We start from the raw sequence: 8155 nt of genomic DNA, 5'->3' as shown, positions 1-8155 counted from the left end.
ATAGTGTGTCCGTTGGTTACGGCGTTGATCCGCGAACGCTATTGCCAAAGCGCATCCTCCCGATCGACGACTACCAAGCCGATTTTCATAGCATCCGTGCAAATTCAATATTGCTTAAAATTGACAAAAAATAGAGAACACTTTACGCGTACGTGCGAACCTCTAAGCGTATTTCGTTTATCCGTTCATCTGCTAGTCCCCACACGCGAAATAACAGACCGTTGACGATTGCGTGCTTTTAAAACACATTGTTCAAATTCATCGAGACATATGAATTTTTTCTGTAACCGAGAAACAGCGAGCTTGCGTGCAAAAGAAACATATCTGAAGTGTGAATAAAAAATAAAAAAAGAAAATAACTTTTATACTACTTTCAATTGATTTCATGTGTACTTTTAATTGATAAAAAGAATATCCTTTCCTTTATTTACCTCTCGAAAGATTTTTATTTCTATGGATATCCGACCTTTTTCCGTGACATTTTCTAATTCTGCAAATTCTGTAATCTGTAAAAAGCAGAAAAGATAAATCCAAATATCCAAGATGTATCTTTTTTTTAATTTTAAAAATTGTTCAAATTATTTCTCATATTTTATATACAATATTTTCGTTATTTACACCTTCTTCTTTCGTTATATACAACTTCTATTAATTTAAATTGTTTTATATCTATGTTTATTTTGAAAGCTTCTTTGCGTAGATATTTTTACAATTTTTTATTAAAAGACACTTGTATGTATATGTACATTAAACTTTATGTTCTTCTATTTTTGCAGGAATATTTTTTACTTTTCCTCTTTGTAAGCGAGATGACATTTTACGAAAAATTGCGCAAAATTCCGCAATTCGTGAAACGCGGCGAAATAAAGAGATAATTCAAAATACGTCGAATAATCGGCGCTCCAGTATAGCTCGTTCATTCGTACAGCGTTTCTTCGTTTCTATTCCTTTTTTTTTCTGCTTTTCCTCCGTGCCATTGGATGAAGCGCGAACCAGGCACGTAGAAATAAATGCGGCGATCGCGCGGAATAAATGTCTCACAAATCACACTCATCCCCATTCGCTCGCGTTTTCAACGATGGCAAACTCGCTATTCCCTGTTTCTTCTATTTCATAGAGAAGTAATGATAGAAGTAAAATTTTGGGAGAGGAGAAACAAACGAACGAGAACATAAAGTCAGTTTAAAATCTTCGCAAATCCTAGGAACTTTTTAGACTATATATCAGTGGAACCTTAAATAAACGTAAGTCGAGAGAGAATTTTATAAAGCATTTACATAAATATATAAAATTTGCAGATTTCTACTGTGATGGTTGCTCAGAAAATTTTTGATTAAAAAAATGATTTAATATATATAAAAAAATATTTAAAAAATGATTTAATATATATAAAAATTGATATCCTATATAGTTTTTTTTATTATTGTCCTAGTCGCATAAGAAATAGTCATCCTACAAAGTAGTACTTCGGAAATAGAAAAGATCTAAGCGAGAGAAATTCACGTCCATTACTGTGAAACGAAGAACGATTGCCGATTATCGCGGTGGCCTGTCCTGTCTATTTCTTATCTCGCCATCCCCGAAAGTATCCTCGAGTGTCTTCTCGCTTTCCAAAATTCAATGCGCTTTCAAACCTTCTTCTGTTGCCAGCAACGATGCGTTCTGTCACATCCTGACAGAATTATGGCGATGGTCCTCTCGAGGGAGAATCGATACGTTATCTCTAAAGTGATGCAGTGCGCTGGAAACGTTGACATAATTATCAACAATTGCGTCAATAATGGATACATTATACTCGCCCAATTAATAACATAATTCTGTCATCAGCTGCGACCGTGATAATCGATATGCTACGATATATGGTATAAATAAAGTCCTGAGAATAAAATATGCGAAAATTGACTTGATCGATTTTTAGCGATTGAATATTAAACGAATCGTTACTTGAAATAAATATGAGAATCATCGATAGTGGTTTAAAAATTATTGAAGGTTATTTGTCGAATAAAGTTTAATTATTGGTTATTAAATAAAGTTTTTTATGGTGAATGTCGCTAAAATCTCTGAAAATTAATGATATATTTATTAAAATATAAAAATAGTGATTTGTATATCAAAAATTTTTATCTCATCATGTCAATATTTTTAGGTAGACAATAAACTTATTTTGCGAATATAATCAATATGAGATAATGTGATAGATACCATTGCTTTTTATATCTCGTTAGAAAATATGTCGCAATATTTGCTTCTTCTCAAACCGTGCATATTTTTCATTCATCTCGCAATATATTTTATTATGGAAGGTAATGATGTTATCGATTCTTCGCGAGAAACTTCTTTTGAACGAGCAAATTATCATGAAATTTATAACTATGTTAATGGAGCATTGCGTGTTTGATTAAAAAAATTTTATCTTCATAAAGGGAAAAAGATATTTTCTTTTTTAATGGAAGAAAAAGAAAATACATTAATTTTAAATTATACATTTTTATAAAGAAAAAGTGAGAAAAAATATATGAAATCTCTATCCCTTCCGGCCTCTCGCCCTCCTTCCCTCTCTCCCTTCCCTCTCTCTCTCTCTCTTTCTCTCTCTTACTCTTTCTCAATTAATATTATTCTAGCACGATAATTATGTTGTTATTATACAATATTAACAAGTCACAACATTAACATAAGTATAATTATGTTTAATAATAGCATAGCATATTAACATGTAACATATTCTATACTATACATATAATTAATTCTTTATTTGTTTATATAACTGTCATAATATAAATTATAATTTACAGAATTATTTTGTATGTGTAATTGTTTTTAAAATATTTTTAAAGCTTTTTTTATCATGGTATAAATAATGTGCAAAAATATATGAAAACATTACACAAAAAACTAAGACAATGAGATTGAATTTCTAGTATCAAACATGTGAAAAAAGTCATCAATGTCATATTTATTTTTTTTTTAATTCTATATTTTTTTATTGATTCATTTCCGATATATTACGACTAATTCTTTTTTATTCAATAATTCAAAAAAGGCTATTTTAGACCAAGCAAAGCGCAGGTGGTAACACAGAAAAAAAAGAAGCGTCAAATCAAAACTTATATACTTAAATTAACGTGTTCATTGTTTCGTATATACGTAACAATTTATAATCTTCTTAGAAGAATTTAATAATTTTAAATTTTTACAATATTATAGTCTTATTTTAATATTGTAATTGTCACCGCAAGAATATATAATTATTTAATTCTACTTTAAGAAAATTATAATCTTTGATTTAAAAATGTTGTTTTCTATCCAACATTTTTTCTTTTCCATTCAAGAAAATTAAATCTTAAATCATAAGAATATATTTTTCTTGATTGAACTGTATAAAATGGCTTCGTTCAAGTAAGTAATTATTCAAGCAATTATATTTTTCTTTAATTAACGCAATGTAATCTCATTTCAAGATTTCCATGTTAAAACTAAATATATTTTCAAAACAAGAATGTCCTTTTTTTCTGTGAATGCGTCACAAAAAATTCAATAATTCTTTATAAATTCTATGATTTTTGCAAATGTGTGACAGTCACACTGAGGAGGGTCCGAAAGGGACCGAAACGTTTGCAAGAATTATAAGATTTATAAAAAAAGGTTGAATTTTTTTGTCACGCGTTACCATTTGCGCTTTACTTGATCTAAAATAACTTTCTTTTTTATTATTATTGGTTTATCATTTGGACTATTTATAAAATTTGTGTTAATTGCAATTAAATTTTAGATCTTTTTTATTTGCCTAACTCTAAATATTCTCAACAATCTTACAATATATCGTCTTTCAAGTATGTTCAGCCTCTTTTTAGAAGCGACTTAAAAATCAGCGCGACCAGAAATTCTACAATGCTGCAGAAAGATCGTAAGATGGATGGATTTGGGACGAAAGAAAAATTGGGTGATTTTATCGAGTAATCAGTATCATAAAATTCAGTAATGATCCGGTAATCAAATTCTGAAAATTTACTGTTACTCGTCACGCACTTCTCTCTGTAAACGAGAAATGCTTGAATTTTACGGTGACCTGACTTTACGGACGTGGCTTATTGGTTAGAGATACGCATATTCCCGTGGAGAATCGCCGAGAAAAATTATGTAGTTTAATCTTTTTTATGCGTTCGCATTTCTGCCGTAAAACTCGTGGAATACCAGCCCTATGCCATTTGAGGTACGTGCGGAACGAAGTACGTGAGTGTATTGCTCGTTGATGCATTCTTTCGATTGCATGATGCATCATGCGTATCTTATTCCCTCGAGGTTGCATTAGACTGTGTACTGCAATAAAAATGGGAATGGTTGATAGTAAAGCATATTTGCAAACGGATCGGCAAGAGTCGGAATTTTGTATCTATTGGGTCAGTATTCTTCGTCAATAAATTCTTCGTCAATAAAAATACCGGATAAATCGAGAAACATGTACAATACAACCGAAGGAGAGGTAATTTTTCATGCAAAAGTAAGTCGTTTCTTCTGATGTATTTCTTATATAAATCATCTTCTTTTGAAAAAAAATATATATATAAAAGAGAGATAGCATTAATATATACATACAGTATTAAATATTTATTTTATTATACATATTTAAACCAATAATTTCAAGTTGCTCATAAATAATGCAATTTTCATACTTTTGAATGATAGAAAAATAAATAAATTTCTCTTTTAAAACCAATTATTCACATAATCATATGTATAATTATACATATACTTATTTAAATAAATTATACATATTTAAATAAATCATACATATACTTATTTAAATAAATTTATAAATTAATTTAAATATTAATTGATTTTAAAGAGCATTTCAACCGCTACACAGGAAACGGCAATACATATGTATAAGCATGACTTGACATATTGAAGAAAATATTGATAATAAACTTGACATATTTATTTCATAAATAGTCTTATCAAACAGTTACGAATAATAGAAGTATTTTATTACATCTGATGTTTTCACAGAGCGGAATATTTTTATGCTGACTGACTGCAATAGCGTGGAAAATGAGATTCGACTTGTGAACAATAAAGATCTTTATTTTGTCGACACAGAAATTTGCAATGCTGTATTGCATAGTGCAAATATGCAAAAGACTGCAAACAAATCTCAACATTGAACCAAGCATTCTTATTAAAGTTAACTTCTTGTTAAGCTTGTTGATTGTCAACTTTTTCTTGCCATTTTATTAGGAAAGAAAAGGAAAATTGTGAATTTCTAAGAGATGCTGTCGCTATAGATTTCATATGAATTAGATGATATATGGAGAATAATACGTTCAAACCATGCTAAGAGCTTCTTTCAATTTTTTCCTCGCGTTTGCTTTCTGTATATAAAGTACCTTATTTCTTTCAATAATATGATAATTCTGTCATAATGAAGACATAATTATATTGTCTTGCATGTTTTGCCCTGTATGATGTGTCCTTTATGATATCTGCAAATTCTATTGCCAGAAATAAAAACTTAATTTGAATTCACTCCAATCCATTGCAATATATCATAGATATAGTAATATTAGACCGAGCATGAGGCCAGGCCTGAAGCAGAAAAAGACGGAAAATAGATGTTCATCTTTCTCTTTCTAATGAGGAGAGAAAAAAAGTGAGGGGAAAACTGATTGCCCCTCTTTCTTAGAAAGGGCCCCCACTTTATCCTCGTTAGAAAAAGAAAAGTAGACGGCATCTACCTTCCATTCTTTTCTATCTGAGCCTCAGTGCTTATAAAAGGACACTCTCGGTCTGATATTACCGTATTTATGCAATATATTGATCAAATTTACTGTCAAGTGTTTCTGGCTATTAATACTGGCTTTATTCATTTGCTATTATTATATGTAACCAACATATTATTAAAATATTATTAAAATATTAAAATATTATTAAAATACTTTTTAAGTTTTAAAATAAAATACTTTTTTAAGTTTTAAATGTGTACACACGCATATACAGGGTGTCAATTAAGTCCCGGGACGGCTGAATATTTTCTCATGTAAGGTATTTTTGAAAAAGGTCAAGGTCATTTCTGAAGTAATTTTCAACGAGGAATTCAACGGTGACCTTCAATTTGACCTTGAGCTTGACCTTCAAGGTTATTTGAAGGTCAAAGTGTTTTTTTTAAATAGGAACCCCTATTTTTGATTGTATATTCTTATAGCTGACCTCGAGAGCTTTCCAAAACACTATAATAAAATATTTTTCCCTCAAGCATTTATCGAGTTATGATGCTTCAAATCATTTCTTAATTTTACATAAACCGTAAAATATCTTGTAAAATATTCACTTTTCGATTATTTTACCTTCATACTTTTATGTACAAAATAATGAGAGGAATCAATTGGCGTAAAGAAAACATATAGTTGTTTTTAAGAAAAAATATGGAATTGTTAATTGCAAATTACATATTTTTTCTTAAAAACAACTATATGTTTTCTTTACGCCAATTGATTCCTCTCATTATTTTGTACATAAAAGTATGAAGGTAAAATAATCGAAAAGTGAATATTTTACAAGATATTTTACGGTTTATGTAAAATTAAGAAATGATTTGAAGCATCATAACTCGATAAATGCTTGAGGGAAAAATATTTTATTATAGTGTTTTGGAAAGCTCTCGAGGTCAGCTATAAGAATATACAATCAAAAATAGGGGTTCCTATTTAAAAAAAACACTTTGACCTTCAAATAACCTTGAAGGTCAAGCTCAAGGTCAAATTGAAGGTCACCGTTGAATTCCTCATTGAAAATTACTTCAGAAATGACCTTGACCTTTTTCAAAAATACCTTACATGAGAAAATATTCAGCCGTCCCGGGACTTAATTGACACCCTGTATATACACAAGTTGAAACATATAATTTTTTAAATTATGTTCATTAATTATTTTATATTAAAAATGATTAGCTAAACAAATGATATCATCAGCTAATTCTCATTTGGTATATTCAGGATACACCATACCTAACATACCAAACAAGAGCTCAGTCGGAATCAAGTTTTCTCTTTTCTCTACCGTCGCTACACGGCATGTATAAAATTTATCTTTGGTAACTTACCATTATAATAATTTATCATTGATGTTAAAATTTACTGTGTTTTTACCAGAAGTCAAGTTATAATCTACTGCTGTTAAGAACATATTTCTATAAAAATACACTATTATGATATTATATCAACAATGTACTGTTAAAAAATTATAAAGATTTATATATAAATATTTTAAAATTAAAAAATTATAAAAATTATAAATAGTATAAATTATACATTAGTCTAATTACACAATTAACATTACACTAATTATAAATTAGTCTCTTAGTAATTAAATTTTATATCTTTCAATCAATTTTATAAATGTAATTATTAAATATAAATTCTATAAACGTAATAATTCAATTTGACAAATGTTGTATGGCACAAAAAAATATTCTCAACTCTTTTTAAATTTTTTAAAGATGTATTAAACAAACAATTAATAAATATATAATAAATATATAATAAATTTAAATTAAAATAAACATTCAGCAAACAATTGTGATATATATATATCTGTAAGAATTTGTTTGATTATTGAAACATTTACATTTTTAATACCGTCAAAATAAAAAAATTTATTTTTTTTTCTAATCGGTTACTTTAAATTCTCATTTTATTGTTATATCTCTAATTATTACTAAAAAAAAATTGGTCTATTACTAATTTGATCATAGAGGATAAAATATCATTAATGGTTAAAATTTTAGATTTTTATTTTAGATTTTATTTTAAAAATATTAGAAAAAAACTATACATATATATAATTGTTTTCCCCAGTATTTCTAAACTACTCGCTAATTATCACCTTCATTTGACGCGTTGCTATTATACATATATATAAGTATAATAGAAACGCGTCGAATAAAGAAAATTATATGTATAATTAGAAAGTAATTTAGAAATACTAAAAAAAATTATATATATAATTTTTAATCCCTATTATAGATAATATATATATATTTTTTTCAATATTTCTAAATTAGTTCTCATCATTAATGATTTCATCTTCTGTGACCAAATTAGAACCAATTTTTTTATCAATAATTAAAGTAGAATATTTTTCCGAATTTTTTAAATTG

The sequence above is a fragment of the Camponotus floridanus genome, unplaced genomic scaffold (genome assembly GCF_003227725.1).
Source record: "Camponotus floridanus strain SB8 unplaced genomic scaffold, Cflo_v7.5 scaffold44, whole genome shotgun sequence".
Classification (NCBI taxonomy): domain Eukaryota; kingdom Metazoa; phylum Arthropoda; class Insecta; order Hymenoptera; family Formicidae; genus Camponotus; species Camponotus floridanus.
This window is presented reverse-complemented; position numbering follows the sequence as displayed.